Genomic DNA, 19,797 nt, shown 5'->3' with positions numbered 1-19,797 from the left:
TAGGTAAAGTTAAAAAAAGACATGCTTATCAATTTGCAGATGTCATAAAGCCTTTAAAAAAAGCGACTATGTTGAATGGCAGAATATGAAATGATCTTGACAGGAATGATGGACCTCATCTAAGAAGATGATGTTTAATAGGCGTAAACAAGAAGGCCTGCACTTAGTTCCAAGAAGCTAAGAGAACCAGCAGCAGTGGTACATGTAAACAAGACTTAGAGGTGTTAAATTGACAGTAAACTCAATATGAGTCTACAATGTGGTGTGCCTGGGAAAGAACTAATGTGAGCTTGGGCTACGTTGAGATAGACAAAGATAAATAGGAGGGTTTTGGTAGGAAAATGGCTGGAATGGCTAAGGGACCTGAGAACCATGTTCTGGAAAGAACTGTTGGAGCCATGGGGAGCACATAGCTTGGAGACGTATAGTTGTTGTTGTCAATTGCCGTTGATGCTGACTCATGGTGACCCCATGGGTTTCGGAGTAGAACTCGCCATAGGGTTTTCTTGGCTGTAGTCTTAATGGAAGCAGATCGCCAGGCATATTTTCCAAGGTACCACTGGGTGGGTTAGAACCACTAACCTTAGGTTAGCAGTCAAGTGCAAACCAGTTAAGCCACCTAGGGATCTTGAAGACATATAGTAAATGACTTTACTCAAAATATGAGAGAAGTAGACTTGCTATTTATGGACCAAATGGGGACAAAGAGGACCAACCAGTCGAAAATAAAGGAGGTTGATTTAAACATAGCATGCATTTTCTAACAGCTAAGATGAAATGAAATACCACAGCCACCCATCTCTGGAGGGATGCAAGGATGTCTGGATGACGTTGGAGATTTATCTGATATCAGAGAGGTCATCCTAGCACTGGGAGCATAGCATTTCAGTCGTTTGTTCATTTGAATGCTACTAATGGCATAGCAGATGATTTGAAAACTATGAAAAATAAGCATTATTTTTATTTTGTAAGTAAATCATTTCTAGTTGCCAGAGGCTGTGATACGTCCTAGTGGTTATGTCATCAAATCACAACACGTACAGTGTATTGCCAGATGTTAAATTCTGTCACATTGCATTTCTGAAAAAAGTTTAGAAAGTACATAGAAAAAAAGAACTTTTTAAAAAAGAAAGAACTGTATAGACCTCATCTTTAGTTTTTATGAATTCTCTTTTTTCCCCTCTACCTTTTGCCTGTTATGGATTGAAATGTGTCCCCCCAAAATGTGTGTCAACTTGGCTAGGCCATGATTCCCAGTATTGTGTAGTTCTTCACCATTTTGTGATCTGATGTGATTGTCCTATGTGCTGTAAATCCTAACCTCTGTGACGTTAGTGAAGCAGGATTCAATCTACAGGATTAGGTTGTATCTCGAGTCAATCTCTTTTGAGATATAAAAGAATTGAGCAGAGAAGAGAGGGACCTCATGTCACCAAGAAAGAAGTGCCAGGAGCACATCCTTTAGACCCAGGGTTCCTGCTCTGAGAAGCTCCTAGACCAGGGGAAGATTGATGACAAGGACCTTCCCCCAGAGCTGCCAGACAGAGAAAGCCTTCCCCTGGAGCTGGTGCCCTGAATTTGGACTTTTAGCCTACTAGACTGTGAGAGAGTAAACTTCTGTTTGTTGAAGCCATCCACTTGTGGTACTTCTTTTATAGCAGCACTAGATGACTAAGACACTGCCCTTATCCTTTTTCTCCTGGATAATTCTTTCTTGGCTAGGTTGTAGTCTTTAAAGTTTTTAAAATACAGCTGATTTCATCTAAATGGTGGAGAAGTCAGACTGAGTTAATGAAAAAAATCTGAGCCATAGGGCATTTTATAATAAACACAGCTTTTCCAGTCGTAAGAACATGTACTCAGAGTAACCTTACGGAGAGAAGGAAGAGAAAACAAGGTCCTCAAATCCTGCCCAGGCCAGAGAAGGACCTTTCCCAACGAGCACAGTGGTTGGCTGGGTACAAGGGTTGCTGGGAAAGAGTTTTGTTCAAAAGAAGTTAAACAGTGCCTTTATACACCATGATTAAAAAACAGAATGAAACAATTGAGCCTTTTTATCAGACATCAATGAAATCTTATTATAGATCTCTGAACTGGTACCACAGCTCTGAAGATAAAGCCAGTAGAAGTGTCCGTGTGTCTTGCCTGTGCTTTTCCCTTTGGAAAAATCTACTGGCAGCACATTTCCCTAAGTCCACTGACCCTGGGAGTTGCAAAGAACCCCGATCTCTCCCAGTCCAGTCCCACCATTTTGCCCACAGAGATCACTGACTTACATGAAGTTGTGTGGCTTCTCTGCAATGAATAAAAAAATTATCCTTCACTTGGTTTACAAGACAAATGTTTTCCAAAGTGAAAATATCAGATTAGATATTGTTAGCAGTGTAGGTGGGAAGGAGGAATAGAGGCTTGCACTGAAACCTGGTTTTATTCATATTTTGTTATTTTGAAATTGTTACCTTTCCTCAGACAGCCTAATCCTCCCCTTTGGAAAAAAACAGCCCAGCTACCACCTCACAAAGGTAAATCACAAAAAGATGTAAGGACTCAGCACAAGGAACAGACGAATCCCTGATGGGTTTGAATTGCCTCCGCTCATCCGAATATATAACAGCTGGTCTAGATTCAGGGCCACAGCCCAGTTTGCTCTTGAAAATGGGTGTTTTGCTTCCCCGTTGTGGTGGTTCTTTCTGTCTTTTTCCCATTCTGCTTCCTTATCCTGAGGTCTGGCTAAATACTTTGCTTCTCTCCTTTCAGAGTCTGGAGGGTTGTGTAGCTTAGAGGGGCAGCAGGGTCCAGTTTCAGCAGCCCCCACAGTGGTCTGTGTGGTCCCCATCTAATGCTGGCTTTGCCTTTGGCATCTTCCAGAGGCAGTTGAAGCTGAGACTACGGGAAGGTGGGGGGATGAGTAGATGGGCCTCCTGGTTCCATGTTTTGTTGTGTTCAGTTCACTGATTGTGTTTTATATAAATGACTGTACTGTTCCCAGGCAGGGAACATGGCTCCCAAGAGGAATGCCATGAAGAGCCTCCCTCTGTTCCCCCTCATTGGGACGCCCAGGGAACCTCCACAGATTCCATCCTCCGGCAGCTCCTTCCGCAGGAGAGCAATGGAAGGAAGCCCCTTTCTTTTTATATATTTTTGAATTTTATTGTTGTACTTCAAGTTGAAAGTTTTCCATTCAAGTAGTCTCTCATACAAAAATTTATACATAGTTATGGGACCCTAGCTGCTCTCCGTATACTGTGACAGCACACTCCTCCTTTCCACCTCGGATTTCCTTTGTCCATTCAAACAGCTCCTGACCCTCTCTGCCTTCTCATCTCACCTCCGGACAGAAGCTGCCCTTTAGTCTCACATATCTACTTGAGCTAAGAAGCACACTCTTCACGAGTATCATTTTATGCCCCACAGTCCAGTTTAATCTTTGTCTGAAGAGTTGGCCTCGGGAATGGTTTTGATTTTGGACTAACAGAGAGTCTGGGGACCATGTCTTCTGGGGTTCCTCGAGTCTCAGTCAAACCATTAAGTCTGGTCTTTTTACTAGAATTTGAGTTCTGCACCCTACTTTTCTCCTGCTCCATCAGGGACTCTCTGTTGTGTTCCCTGTCAGGGCGGTCATTGGTGGTAGCTGGGCACCATCTAGTTCTTCTGGTCTCAGGCTGATGCAGTCTCTGGTTTATGCGGCCCTTTCTGTCTCTTGAGGAAGCCCCTTTCTTGTAATGAGTTCTAGTGCCTTGTGATCTGAGAAAAAAGACTTAAGCCCAAACTCACAGCAAGCTCCAGAAGAGAAGATTTAAATCTGAAAGAAAGCTTTACCTACCTCAGTCCACCTCAGAGTAATGGGGCCTTTCAGTCATCCTCAGCCACGTTTCCCGAAGCTTGGGGGAGGGCCTTCTTGAGCTCTTGGTCTGCACCAGCTCTGTGAGAGGTGCTTTACATGAAGCAACCCTTCTCTGCTCCGTAATAAGGTTTACTACCACGTACCAGCTACTTCTTTAGGCATTTGAGTTGTGTCAAGTCATTTAATCCTTAAAACCACTCTGTAATACCTAATTTTCAGAGAAGGAAACCGAATCACTGAGAAGTTGTCATTTCCCGAAGGGAGTGGCAGGATCAGGCAGGCTGGCTCCAGAATCGGGTCATAACCACTGAGTTCTCTGGTCGCACCATGGGCCATGTTGGCTTCCCCGTGGTGTGCTACAGGAGAAGGTTCAAATTCCTGGGCATGGTATTCACAGCATTCAGGATTTGGTGTCAATCTCTTTTCTAGGCATGTATTCCTCCTTCAAGCATTCTTATATTCTAGCTAGACCCAACCATCTAACTGTCCACAGGTCCCACTGGCCTGTTCACCTTTGTATCTTTGCTCAGTTTCCTGTCCTTAGATGCCCTGGGTCCTCTCCCTGTTTGGTAGAAACTTACTCGTCATCCATGGCCAAGCTCACATGCTGCTTCCTCCGTTGAAGCCTGCCTGCCTTCTTCCAGCTGTAATAATTCCCCCACTTCTGTGCTCAGAGGAGCACTTTTTTTTGTTTGTTTTTTAATTTTTTTTAAATTGTACTTTAGGTGAGGGTTTACAGAACAAATAGTTTCTCATTACACAGTCAGTACACGTATTGTTTTATGACATTGGTTAACAAACCCACATGTCAACTCTCCCTTCTTGACCTTGGAGGACCTTTTTTCTTTTTTGGTGAACATATACGTAGCCAAGGATACACCATTTCAAAAATTTCTACATGTGCAATACGGTGATATTGTTCTTCCAGTTGTGCTGCTGTTCTCACTATCCTTTTCTAAATTATTCCATCACCATTATCTTCAACTTACTGCCCCCTAGGCTTCCCATCAAACCTTTTGAGTTGCCGTTGTCAATTTGATCTCACATAGATAATTCTTTTTTTTTTGTACTTTCAATGAAGGTTTACAGAATAGTTTCTCATTAAACAGTACACATATTGTCCTATGACAATGGTTAACAACCCCACGACATGTCAGCACTGTCCTTTCTCTACCTTGGGTTCCCTATCACCAGCTTTTCTGTCCCCTCCTGGCTTCTAGTCCTTGTCCCTGGACTGCTGTGCCTCAGAGGAGCACTTTTGTGTGTTTTACCTTCATGGGAAGCATCTCAGTTTGACCTCTCTCTCTCTACCTGCTTACCTGTCTGCCTATCACCATCTTCACCATTATCATCATCATCATCTTCTATTCTCTCATCTCTTTCTTGCGTCTCTCCCTACCCTAGACTGTCAGTTCCACAAAAGAAGGCACTCTGTCTTCTTTTCTTGACACTGGATACCCGGCATCTATCACAGAGCTTGGTATCAAAAAAACAAAAAAACCGTTGCTGTCGAGTTGATTCCGACTCATAGAGACCCTGTGTATAGTAGGGACTCAAATATTTTTTTGAATGAATGATTAAATGAATAGATGTTTGCACCTTTCTTTGAGTAGCTATGACATTCTACGTTGTATTTTCGTTCTCTTTGTGAAATATTTCTCTGCCAAACTTGATTATAAACCCCTTAGACAGGCTCGGAGCTCAGAGAATATCTTATCCATCTCAGCATCCATTAAATACTTAAAATGAGGTGCCTAACACAGTCGCTATGAGTCGGCAGCGACTTGACAGCAACAGGTTTGGGTTTGGGTTTTGAAAAAGCGCTCATCAATGCGTATTTGTTCACTTGACCTGAAATGACCTCACGATGCTTTCAGCCATCACACTGCCATTTATTTGACTGTTTCTGTGCTACCAACAAGTGTTTGAAAATGCATCTTTTTTTCCTCCTGTGGGAGCCTCGGTACCATGGCAACCAAATTGGTTTGACTTGGAAGTGTGTCCTAGGAGCTGAAGGCTTTTCCTTCTACCTGCTGCTCTACAGGCTGTGCGCGCAGCCACTTTCCACAAAAGGCTGTTGTTTCAGTTGGAGCAGGTCTGAGTAGGTGGCTCCCCCTTACTCACCACTCTCTGGCACATGTCCACCTGGCCTGCCCCACCTCCACCTCTCACCTTGTGATTGATGAGTTATTCTGAGCTCTGTAATCATGATGTCAGAAAATCAACAGTGATCATTCCCTGGGTGCTCTCATTGGCTCAGAATCCCAAAGCCCACCCAAGGCCAGATGTGCTGAGAAAAGCAGCTGGCGAGCTGTGCTTTTGCAGACTGGGCGCAGCTGGCCATAAGGAGTGCTGACTCTCAATTTGTGTCTATGTCTCTCATCTTTCATGTAGGTAATCACTATTATGTCCCCGATGCAGAATAAGCTTACTGGACTTGTTGTATGTACCGTGCCCAGCCTTCCATTTTCCAGCTGGGCATTTGATGAGAATTGTCATGCCAGGATGTTGGCAGCTTTGGTACAAGACAAGCAAGGCTGTGAGCCAGGACGGAGAAGGTCAAGTACAGCATCCAGAGGAACCGGAGAGAAAATAGGAACCAAGGCTGGGCATAAGGCAAGGCCAGGGTTAAGGCAGCTTTAGACAGGCGGGGAGCACAGACAAGAGACCCCAGAAATACAGATAACTCACAGGTAGAACAGTAGCTGCTAGAGATGGGTACCTTGCCGCGCCGTCTGCAGTCTACGTTCTGGGGAGATATAGACCCTAGAATATGCGGTAAGTGCCCCGAGGCAGGGCTTTTGGTCTCTTTTGTCCCATATGTCACCCCCACCTCCAAGAACAGTGCTTGGCACATAGAAGGTGCTCAGTAAATATTTGGTGATTAAATGAATGAGCCCTGGTCAGATAATTGTTTTCATTTTATTTGTTAATTTAGTAACTTACAGTTGAGCAAAAACATTCACACACGTTATGTCATGTGATCGTTATAACTGTTCTTTGTATTATTCTGTTTAAGGAGGCTTGGTGGCTCTGTGGTTGAGCACTCAGCTGCTAACCGAAAGTTTGGTGGTTTGAACCCACCAGCCACTCCATGGAAGAAAGGTGTGGCAGTCTGCTTCCCTAACGATTACGGCCTTGGAAACCTATGGGGCAGTTCTGCTCTGTGTTGTAGGGTCACAGTGGTTTGGGTTAGGGTTTATTATCCTGTTTTAGAAATGAGAGAGGCAGGCGGTTAAAGGGGCTGAGGGACGAACGGTGGCTCAGCTAGAATACGGCACTGCAGGGCCTCTACCTTGAGTCAGGAGCTCCTTCCACTACTTGGAGTTGCCTGTCCACAAACAAGACGTCAGGGACAAGGACAGTCTGGAGCTAGGGACAGACTGGCACCTAGCAGGAAGACGCATATCCTTTTTCTGGGATCCAGTGACTGATTCTCCGCCTGGGGCAGCGCAGGCTGGATATGCAGCAACTCCTCATGCCTTTCAGCCTCCGGCCAGCACAGTCCGGGTTCAAGATTGCTGCCTGTAAGTCCAGGGGCTGCTGTGAGATGGGGAGGGGGCAGGGGGCTGCTGAGCTAAGCCAGCAGTCATGGCTGGCCCTCGGGGAGCGCTCCTGAGCACCAGTTTGTTTACTGGGTGTTTCAGCCAGGAGGCTGAGGCCTGGGGGCTTCAGCTGAAGCTTACTCACCCTAGCCAGCTAGGCATTTTGACTGTTGTATGCTTTGCAAATGATCTCTGCTGTGTCAGGCACTGTACTCACTGCTCTCCATGAATTACTGCATTCAGTCCTTCAGCAATGCAGTGAAGTAGACGCTATTGCTGTTCCCAACTTGTAAACAGGGAACTCAGGGTTTCATAGTGTCCCTGCTCAGCTCGGGAAGCTTTGACAGCTCTCTCTTTACTGTACACAAAGCTAAAACACCTGAAAGGTCTAGACATTGAAGGCCCCTCCCGATTTATGAAGGACCTGGACCTTCACCACACTCTCCTGCTTCTCCTCATCTCTCCCTCCTTTTCCTTAAACTGTGCTTTTGCTGGGGGCGTTGGTAGTTCAGGTAGAAATGTCACCTGCTGTGCGGGAGACCCAGTTTGATTCCCAGCCAGTACACCTCATGCGCAGCCACTCCGTCTGTCAGGGAAGACTTGTGTGTTGCTACCATGCGGAACAGGTTTCAAGTGGAACTTCCAGACTAAGACAGACTAGGAAGAGAGGGTTGATGGTCTACTCCTGAAAATCGGCCAGTGAACGCCCTAGGGCTTGCGATGGTCCAGTCCCCAACTGTTCATGGGGATGCTGCAGGACTGGATATCGTTTTGTTGCATTGTGCTTGTGGTCGCTGGGAGTCAGGGGCTGACTCGATGGCAGCTAAGAATAACGACGGTAATAACCTTTGCTAGCCATCGACTTGCAAGTCACTCTCCTTTTGTCTCACCCTTTAACTTTGCTCATACTTCAACTTCTTCATCGACCTTCTTGACTCCTCCAATCTGTGTTAACCTTTGCCTTTTCCAAAGTCATAAGAGTTTTAATTTAGTGCAAACAAAAGACACCTGTGCATTGCTCCTGATCTCTGTGTTAGAGTCGACACCCCATCTGTCCTTTGCAGGCCTGGACAACATCTCATACTGCTCATATGTCTGTCTCTCCCGTGTTCCTGTCGGTGAATTTATTGCGGGATCACTTTGAGTTAGTTTTGCAGGAACGGGGGATTTATGCTGATCAAGTCTTCTCCTCCCTGGTTTCTCTTGAATTCATCAGTATGCATCTGCAAATGGCTGACTGGGGAGTCACAGTCCATCAGCTACTAGAAGTGCACGTTCATATGGTGTTCGTAGAGTCTCTACTTATTTCCGCTGTCCTTTTCTACCATCTGTATATAAATGCCAGAACAGATCCAGATCATGTGAAGTATTTATTTCTCACTCACCTACCAGATGACAGCCTTTCAGAAAGTTCCTTTACGTCTTTGAACCTTATAGCCATGTCTGTAAAATGGGTTGAGTAATCACCTACTTGATAGGTTGTAGTAAGGTCTAAATGAAATAATGTCTGCAGCGGGTCTGACATAGTAGGTGATCAAGCTACTAAAAAATAGCAGTTTTAGGAAAAATAGCAGTTGTTGGTCCTACACCATTGAATGGAATCACAATGCATACTTCTAGGCATTTTTCAGATATTGATGTAATAGCTGTGCCTTGTTTTATTGTCCAGGATAAATTTCTAGGAGATGAGTTGAAATCTTTGTTATGGTGTATTTCAAATTACATCTAATCTCAGCAGAAGTTATCAGAATGGTTAATTCTGATGCCGACCTAAAACAATCAAATTGGTGCCCTCTGTACTAGCCCAGTGGTTAAGAGCTCAGCTGTTAACCAAAAGGATGGCAGTTCGAATCCACCAACCACTCCTTGGAAACCCTATGGGACAGTTCTACTGTGTCCTGTATGGTCACTTTGAGACAGAATTGACTCAATGGCAATGGGTTATGCTAGCAACGGTTAAGTACATGGCTGCTAATCAAACAGCTGGTGGTTCAAACCCAACCAGCGGCTCCGTGGGAGAAAGACATGGTGATCTGCCCCAGTAAAGATTACAGCCAAGAAAACCCTATGGGGGCATTTTTTTTCTATCACATGGGATCACTATGAGTTGGAATCCACTCAGTGGCACCCAACAACAGCAGCAGCAACAACGCACGAGCTCTAACGTAATTAAACTGAGGGTTATTGGAAGTGGTGGGCACAGGTGAGAAAAAGGCAGCACCCTGTCTAATTGATCTTACTTAGGCCATTGTGGCTTTGCATGAGAAGGAGGCAGGCAGAGCTGGGACTGTGTTCTTCAGGACTGTACATTCCACCCTGTGAGTTACGGGGTGCTACATCAACAGTGATGGGTCCCGCCCCTTCCAGAGCAGAGTATGCCCGGAAGTGCCCTAATGGCTTAATTTATAAGCAGCTTCAGTGGTATGTGAGGCTGAAGACATATCGTCTCATTAAAAAATAGCAGAGAGTTCTGACATTGCAACCTTTAAAACAATATCCATCCCCGCGGGACTGAGCAAACAGCTCTTTCATGCAGGAGATTTGGTCCTACACAGTGTCAGTCCCGCCTCCCGAAACTGAGTGTTTAAGCCCTGACTCATGACTTTTCCCCAGGAGCTGCCAGTATTTATGGTATTTTAGAAAAATACAGGACAGGTAAAAAGGAAGGTAAAACGGGTTTTTAATGTGTTGCTGTAGGAATAGAAGAGGCCAGCAACTATAAAGGATAATTGAAACTTACAGATAATTAAAGGAAAGGGATCATGTTTTAGAGGATGGTTTAAACACCTTCTTTACTGTGTCTTGAATCAGGGATGCTGTCAGAAAACACAATCGGCTGGTTGTAATTTGCTATCTTTTTATTTTCCCCGTCAAACCTCCAGTGGAGCAGCTAATCAGTAATGAAATGTTGAAAAGATTGTTAAGTAGAAGGAGGAAGATGAGTAGCAAAAAATCAAAAGAAAAAAATGGCCCATTTCCGACCCTATACCCTCAGCACGTGTCATGGTTTGAATTATGTCCCCCCAAAAATGTGTGTATCAATTTGGCGGGGCCATGATTCCCAGAATTGTGTGGTTGGCCTCCATTTTGTGATTGTAATTTTAGGTTAAAGAAGATTAGGGTGGGATTGTAACACCACCCTTACCCAGGTCACATCCCTGATCCAATGTAAAGGGAGTTTCCCTAGGGTGTGGCCTGTACCACCTTTTACCTTACAAAAGATGAAAGGGAAGCAAGCAGAGAATTGGGACCTCATACCACCAAGAAGGAAGCACCAGGAGCAGAGCGTGTCCTTTGGACCCGCGGTTCCTGCGCCGAGAAGCTCCTAGTCCGGGGGAAGACTGATGATGACGAGGACCTTCCTGCAGAGCTGACAGAGAGAGGAAGCCTTCCCCTGGAGCTGATGCCCTGAATTTGGACTTCTAGCCCACTAGACAGTGGGAAAATAAATTTCTCTTTGTGAAAGCCATCCACGTATGGTATTCCTGTTGGAGCAGTACTAGATGACTAAGACAGCATGTAAATAATTGAGTGTTTACTGTGGTTGGCTTTCCGGGTTGACTAACATGTAGCTGCTTCTAAGCTCATCCATCGTTCCGCCAGTGGCCTCCGAGGCATCCTAGTCTCGCCAGTCTCTGTTTTTCTGGCTCTTTCTGTGTCTCTGAGACACACACACCCACCAAATCCCACCCCCCTCCTTGTCAGTCATGGTCAATGCCACCTCTGCCTTCTTTGCTTTGAGCAACCCCTAACAAACGGAAATAGAAAATATCCACCGCGTAATGGCATCAAGAAGGATTTCTCAACATACCTGATCACACGTTGCCCTTTTGGGAGAGCTGAAAGTTGTGTCTGGTGGTCTGAATTGAATCCCATTGGGGTTAAAAAAAAAACTTGCCATATCACACGATTCCGTCCACAGCAAAATTTGTGCTGTGAATTGTAATGAAATGATACTGTTATAATTGAGAGGAGATGAACTGTATTGTGCTGAAAATTCAATGAACACGAATGTCACTGTGATATGCTGTGTGTGAGGTGTTTTGGGAAGGCCCTTGGTGCCCGTCAGGACCCTCAGCAGCTGCATTCGGCTGCTCCGTAGCCCTGGGTGGGCGTTACCCCGTCTGAATCAGAGCTTTTGACTTGATGACCTTTGTTTTTAAACAAAACAAAATAATCTGTTATTTATATTTACAAACTAGCATGAATATTTATTATAATTATCACATTATTAATAGTCATTAATTTATTCAAGCAAGAGATATTTTGTTAAATGTGTACTGAAAGCAAGAAGTGTCTAGTGGAGAGGACCTAGCCTTTAGAGGCAGAGTTGGGTTTGAGTCTTGCTTTTTCTACTGATTGGCTATATGACTGAACAAGTTGCAAAATTTGTCTAAGTCTCAGTTTCCTCATCTGTAAAGTGGGGATAATAATACATACCTTAAGAGGCTGTCCTGAATTTTTAAGTGAGATCATGTATACAAAGCACGTAGCACACTACGTAAACCAGTGACACTGAATAAATGGCCATTATTGGTGTTGCCATTGTTACCGTTTGTATTAAGTCCTCGTTGGTCCGAGACCGAGGTGAGAGTGATTCTGAAGCTGGAAAAATACTAGGCCTAGTCATCTGGAAAGGAGCCCTGGAGGCATGGTGGTTAAGCGCTCGACTGCTAACCGAAAGGTCCTGGGTTCGAACCCACCAGCCCTTCCGCCAGAGAAAGAGGTGGCAGTCTGTTTCTGTAAGGATTTACAGCCTTGGAAACCCTGTGGGGCAGTTCTGCTCTGTCCTGTAGGGTTGCCTTGAGTCGGAATCGAATTGTTGGCAACTTTTTTTTTTTTTAAGTCATCTTGAAGGAGTGGAATCAGAGATGGGGAAATACAAGAAATTGTCACATTCTTCAAAAAAACTTTGAAAACCCCTGAAAGAAGGCAAAACCAGTCAGATAAAATACAGGAGAGAGTGAAAGAGAGGGGCTGAGCTCTGGGTGAAACCAGACAGGGAAGTTTCGAGTCCCCTAACTGGAACACGGGAGTGGTATTGTGAACCGCTCTTAAAATACACCACAGCGAATTCCACAATGAGGGGGAGCCTACCCACGTGTGGGGCTGAGCGAGCAAGCTCAGAGGGGAGGCAGACATTTTTTATTTTTATTTTTTTATCAAAGTGTAATTTTCTTGAAGTAAAATGCACAGATTATAAGTTCCATGCGTTTTGATAGTTGCGTGTACTTGTGTAACCGCCACCCTGCTTAATATAAAGATCATTTCCATCAACTCAGAAAATTCCCGTTGGCCCCTTTTCTGCTACCCTCCCCTCCCCACCCCCCAGGGACAACCACTTTCTAATTTCTAGTATCAGAATTGTACGTGCTCTCGTGTTTAATATAGATGGAGTCATGCCATGTGTGTATTTGTGTGTCTGGCATCTCTCACTCATTCTAACGTTCGTAAGATCGTTCCTGGCATTGGGAGGATGGGTAGTTTGTACCTTTTTATTTCTGAGTAGTATTCCTTTGTGTGAATATCCCACAATTTGTTTATCCATTCTCCTCTGACGGACGGTTGGGTTTCTAGTTTGGGGATATCGTGAACAAGCCTACAATGTACGTTCATGGTTAAGTCTTATTTATTTATTTATTTTTAAATTGTGTTTTAGGTGAAAATTTACAGCTCAGGTTAGTTTCTCATACAAACATTTATACACACATTGTTATGTGGCCCTAGTTGCTATTCCTATAATGTGACACCACACTCCATCTTTCTATCCTGGATTTCCCATGTCCATTCAACCAGCTCCTGTCCTTTTCTGCCTTCTCTTCTCGCCTCCAGACAGGAGCTGCCCATTTAGTCTCGTGTATCTATTTGAATTAAGAAGCACATTCTTCATGAGTATTATTTTATTTCTTATAGTCCAGTCTATTCTTTGAAGAGTTGGCTTCAGGAATGGTTTTAGTTCTTGGGTTAACAGAGAGTCCGGAGGCCATGTCTTCTGGGGTTCCTCCAGTCTCAGTCAGACCATTAAGTCTGGTCTTTTTACTTGAATTTGAGTTCTCCACCCCACTTTTCTCCTGTGCTGTCAGGAACTCTGTGTTGTGTTCCCTGTGAGGGCAGTCATTGGTAGTAGCCGGGCACCATCTAGTTCTTCTGGTCTCAGGCTGATGGCGTCCCTGGTTTATGTGGCCCCTTTTGTCTCTTGGGCTAATATTTTCCTTGTGACTTTGGTGTTCTTCATTCTTCTTTGCTCCAGGTGGGTTGGGACCAGTTGATGCATCTTAGATGGCCGCTCGCTAGCAGCCCCAGATGCCACTCACCAAAGGGGGATGCAGAACATTTTCTTAATAAACTTTGTTATGCCAGTTGACCGAGATGTCCCCTGAAACCATGGTCCCCAGACCCCTCCCCCTGCTACACAGTTCCTCAAAGTGTTTGGTTCTGTTCAGAAAACTTCTTAGCTTTTGGTTTAGTGCAGTGGTGCTGACTTCCCCTGTATTGTGTGTTGTCCTTCCCTTCACCTGAGATAATTCTTGTCTACTATCTAGTTAGTGATTTCCCCTCTCCCTCCCTCTGTACCCTCGTAACCATCAAAGAATGTTTTCTTCTGTGTTTAAACCTTTTCTTGAGTTCTTATAATAGTGGTCTCATACAATATTTGTTCTTTTGTGACTGACTAATTTCACTCAGCGTGATGCCTTCCAGATTCATCCGTGTTATGAGATGTTTCGAGGATTCATCGCATTGTGTAGTACTGCATTGTGTAAATATTCCATAATTTGTTTATCCATTCGTCTGTTGATGGGCACCTAGGTTGTTTCCACCTTTTTGCTGTTGTGAGCAGTGCTGCAGTGAACATGGGTGTACATATATCTATTCGTGTGACAGCTCTTATTTCTCTAGGATATATTCCAAGGAGTGGGATTGCTGGATCATATAGTACTTCTATTTCTAGCTTTTTAAGAAAGCACCAAATCGATTTCCAAAGTGGTTATACCATTTTACATTCCCACCAGCAGTGTATAAGTGTTACAGTCTCTCTACAACCTCTCCAACATTTATTATTTGTGTTTTTTGGATTAATGCTAGCCTTGTTGGAGTGGGATGGTATCTCATTGTAGTTTTGATTTGCATTTCTCTAATAGCTAACGATCATGAGCATTTCCTCATGTGTCTGTTAGCTGCCTGAGTGTCTTCTTTGGTGAAGTGCCTGTTCATATCCTTTGCCCATTTTTTAATCAGGTTATTTTCTTTTTGTGGTTGAAGTTTTGCAGTATCTTGTAGGTTTTAGATATAGACCCTGATTGGATATGTCATAGCCGAAATTTTTTTCCTAGTGTGTAGGTTGTCTTTTTACTCTTTTGGTGAGGTCTTTTGATGAGCATAAGTGTTTGATTTTTAGGAGCTCCCAGTTATCTAGTTTCTCTTCTGGTGTTTGTGCATTGTTACTTATGTTTTGTATTCTGTTTATGCCCTGTATTAGAGCTCCTAGCATTGCCTCTATTTTTTCTTCCATGATCTTTATTGTTTTAGATTTTGATCCATTTTGAGTTAGTTTTTGTGCATGGTGTGAGGTATGGGTCTTGTTTCAGTTTTGTGCAGATGGATATCCAGTTATGCCAGCACCAATTCTTAAAGAGACTGTCTTTTGCCCATTTAACGGGCTTTGGGCCTTTGTCAGATATCAGCTGCTCATAGGTAGTTGAATTTACATCTGCATTCTCAATTCTGTTCCACTGGTCTATGTTTGTGTTGTTGTACCAGTACCAGGCTGTTTTGACTACTGTGGTGGTGTAATAGCTTCTAAAATCAGGTAGTGTGAGGCTTTCCACTTTGTCCGTCTTCTTCAGTAATTCTTCTCCGGGGCCTCTTCCCTTTCCACATGAAGTTGGTGATTTGTTTCTCCATCTCATTAAAAAATGCCATTGGAATTTGGATCGGGATTGCATTGTATCTGTAGATCACTTTGGGTAGAATTGACATTTTCACAATGTTGAGTCTTCCTACATGGATACGTCTTTTTGTGGACACGTTTTATTTCTTGTGGGTAATCCTTCAGAGGTGTCCAAAATTCAGGCCAAGGGGCCAGGTATTTGTATCTGCATTTTGACCCGTCGTTGGGTGAGGGCTGCCTTGGGGATGGAGTATAGCTCTGAGTGAAGCAGATTCTTGTGCTGAGGGAAAGTCTGGAGAGAGAGACTCAGCTGTGAGCCATCAACAGCCAACACCTGCAGCTGGGGGAATAAGAGCCTTGTCCTGAAGGGGAGGCCCAGGTGGCTTATCAAAGCATTCACTACACTTGTCTAAGAAATTGTCTGCTTCTCCATGGTCATGGTTTCTACTGTGTTTCCTTCTGGAAGTTTTATGGTTCTAACTTTACATTTAGGTCTATGATCCATCTCAGATTTATTTTTGTGAATGGAGGGAGATAGGGTTTGAAGTTCATTATTTTGTTTACATACAGCTATCCAATAGTTCCAGTGCTGTTTGTTGAAAAGACTTTCTTTTCCCTATTGAATTGCCTTGACACCTTTGTTGAAAATCAATTTACCACATATGTGTGGGTCTATTTTTGGACTCACTGTTCTGTTTCATTTATCTATTTATCTATCCTCACATGAGGCAATGTTTTGAAAGAAATCTGGCAGAAACGCCATAACCCTTTTCAGTCAGGAAGGTGATTTATTAGTTTGGGGAACCAAGGAAAGCAGTGTGTGTCGTGTAGGTTCATTTAGGCAGATGTAGACAATAATGAACCCTAATAGGTAAGAGAGGGCAGTGGTGGTTCAGAGGTAGGACTCTTGCCTTGTCTGCAGGAGACCTGGATTCTGTTCCCTGCCAATGTACCTCATATGCAACCACCACCACGAGCCACCACTCACCTGTCAGTGGAAGCTTGCATTTTGCTATGATGCTGAATAGGTGTCAGCAGAGTTTCTAGACTAAGACTAGGAAGAAAAGCCTGGTGATCTACTTCTGCAAATCAACCAATGAAAACCCTATGGATCACAACAGTCTGAATTGTCCACAACAGATCATGGGGATGGTGCAGGACCAGGCGGCATTTCATTCTGTTGTGTATTGGGTCACCATAAGTCAGGAGCTGACTCACAACTACAGTGGTTAAGACCTGAAGCTAAGTTGGGTGATATGTGCTCAGAATGAGCCCAGCTTTGCCACAGTCACAAACAAACCCTGAAATCTCAGTAGCTTAACCAGTAGAAGTTTATTTCTTGCTCACATCACTGCCTGATGTGAATTGAGTGGCTCTCCTGGGCAGCTCTTCTCCAGGCAATGACTCAGGGACCTAGGCTTCTTCTGTTTTATAGCTAGGGCATCTAGAACTTGTGCCTTCCAAGGTCCATGGATGGGGAAGAGGGAGCTGAAGGACTGCACGGGACGTTCCTAAGGGTCTGACCTAGACTTGCTCAAATCACTTCTATTCATATCTGTCCAGAACCCAGTCACACGATACAACCTACTGCAAGGAAGGCTGGGAAATGCAGTCTTTGGTAACAAAGAGCATTGTCTCTGCCTCAGGTAAGTCTGGGAAGAAGTCCAACTGGAGGCAAGTTAGAGTTTGAGAACTTTCGTCTTCAGAGGAGTATAGATAGCTCAGTTGTTAAATGCATGAGCTCTAGGGCTGCATTTCTCCAGGTTCAAACCCAGCTCTGCCACTTACTACCTGGATGACCTTGAACATGCCACCCAAATTTCCTGGTGCCTCAGATTCTTTACCTGTAAAATTCAGTTGGTTATAATTCTTAAGGGGGTTGCTGCAAGAATTTAAAGAACTGTTATACATGTAGCCCTCAGCATAGTGCTTGGCATAGAATAAGAATAAGCATTTAATAAATCGTAGTTATTATCATGGAGCCCTGGTAACACAGTAGTTAAGAGTTCAGCTGCTAACCAAAGGTCTTCAGTTCGAATCCACCAGCCACTCCTTGGAAACCCAATTCTACTCTGTCCTGTAGGGTTGCTATGAGTTGGAGTCAACTTGATGGCAAAGGGTTTAGTTATTATCATGTACAGCCGTAGAGGCCCATAGGCATTATTTGAATGAGTTGAGTTTGATGAGGGAAAAGCCGATTCTAGGCAAGAGCAGGGCGGCCAGTCCGGCTTCCTCCCACCGTCTTCAGCACTTTCTTCCAGATATCCTGGGAACTCCAGAACATCAGAAGTGAAACAGCTCCTTGTCTCTTCTGCCTGTCTCTGAGCCTCACACCATTTTAAACTTGCAGTGTTGCTTACTGGGAGAAGGGTTGTCAAATGGCCAGAGGCCATAAACAGCAGACTTTTAAAAGAATTCCTAGTCTCAAATGTCATTGATTTAGGTATTTTGAGGATTTCTCTTCAACTTTGATAGAGGCTAAAGTGGTTGTTGAGAAGCTGGTTTGCAATTATAGCCAACAAAACCCAAGCTGTTTAAATGAAAAGCAGATGAGGAGAGAGGGCATAAATCAGTAAAGTGTTTGGGCCCTGAGTATTTGTTTGGCTTGCCAGAAGTTGATATTGGGACAGAAAACAGATTGAAAATTTGTTTTAATATTACATTTAATCCAGGTGGAAGCCTTGTCTGGGTTACTAAAGGTTCTCTCTTTTTTTGATGCCCTCTGGGCATCCATTTCTCCACATCCATATAATGTGGAGATGGTAAAAGACAGCATATTCTAATACTCTTCTGATCAGGAAAAAAATAAGGAGTACAAACAGTTCTGGTGCTTAGTAATCAGATAAAGCTGGAGAAATGCTTGTCCATACATTATAAAATGCTATGGTTTTCAAGAATTTGAGAAGTTGCTGATGTCCTATTCTGAAATAAGGATGGAAGTGATCCTTGTTTATTGAAGTCAGGTGGCTATACCTTATTACAGTCTAGAAGGAGTGGACGTGAAGGACCATGCTGGGAGGATTGGAACAGAATAGACTCTGTAAATGGACATTTGGTTCTCATATGATGTCCTTTGGCTTTTGTCATTGTTCTGTTAGCAGAGTTCACTTGGTTTTGGCTTAAACTGTCTCACCACACTAGATTTCAGCAGTCTTCCATTTGCTTTTCACCCGATTGGAAGTAGATAATTGAATCCTTAAGTCAAGAAGAGTGGGATTGAGATTGAGTCATTTAACTCTGCTCCTATATCTAAATTAGTGGCTTCTCTCCCTGAAGACGGTAGGTAAAGGAGCTCCTGGAGCCTCAGGCTTAGCAAAGGGGACTGACTGAGAGCCTGTTCTTAGAGGAGGGAGGTGGGACCTGGGTTGGGGTACTTAAGTAAGTGACTATTACTCACTCTGGGGAAACTCTTATTGCATACTATTTTAAACACTTTCTGGCTGGGAACCTTTATCTTTGAATAACTTCTAAAGTTCTTTTAGCCATGGGGAAGGCTGAACTAGAGATGGCTGAGTGATTAACTACTAGGTTGATAAGTACTCTAGAATTTTCTTGAGAGAGGGCTAAAGATAGCAGATTCCACAAGCTAAAGAAGACAACTCATGTACTGGGGCGTCATCCATATTTACACATGTTGCCAAGCCATACCCTGGGTAGTATTTTGCAGCCGGTAGGAGCTGTATGGTATTCCTCTGGCATGTGGGACGTTCCCTGGGGGCCCATGAAACAGCTCAGGTACACTTAAGCCCAGCGTTATACAGAGATCCAAACATATCTTCAGCCTGCCCATCTACACCAACGTTCATTGCAGCGCTATTCACAATAGCCAAAAGTGAAAACAACCTAAATGTCCATCGACGGATGAACAGATACACAAAATGTAGAAAATGCACACAATGGAATATTACTTAGCCATAAAGAGAAATGAAGTCCTGATACACGCCACAACATGGATGAACCTTGAACATATTATGCGGAGTGAAATAAGTCAATCACAAAAATGTCTTTAGCCTGCAAAACTCCCCCCAGTTCTGTCTGTCTTGGTTAGTATCATGACAAAGAAGCCTCTGTAATAAGCTATTTAATCGAGCCAGGATTTTTAGTAAGAAGTGACGTATTTATGATTTTTCAAGTTAGTCTTACTTATTCATGATTTTTATTCTTAGGATGGGACTTCATCACCTTCTAAAGATCAGTAATTTCGTGAATTGTGTCAGATCTCCAGCTTTCACTTGTCATCAGTCTATCAGATCAGTCTTCCTAAAGCTCCACATCAAAAGTGTTCCCCATTCTCCGATCAACGGAGGCTTTCTACTGCCTAGATGAGTGGATCCAGGTTCCTCAGCTTGCTGTCATCTGTTTCCACCATTTTCAGTATCTTCCTGTTCATCTTAGAATGTTTGAGAGAAGAATGATCTATGAGATACCTATGTCCCATATGTTATAGGTAAGTAAGGAGTAAGAACTAGAGTAGTGAGGTGATCTGCTCAAGATTACACTGGGAATTAGCAGTAGAGCCC

This window comes from Trichechus manatus, unplaced genomic scaffold (assembly GCF_000243295.1).
Source record: "Trichechus manatus latirostris isolate Lorelei unplaced genomic scaffold, TriManLat1.0 scaffold00076, whole genome shotgun sequence".
Taxonomy (NCBI): domain Eukaryota; kingdom Metazoa; phylum Chordata; class Mammalia; order Sirenia; family Trichechidae; genus Trichechus; species Trichechus manatus.
This window is presented reverse-complemented; position numbering follows the sequence as displayed.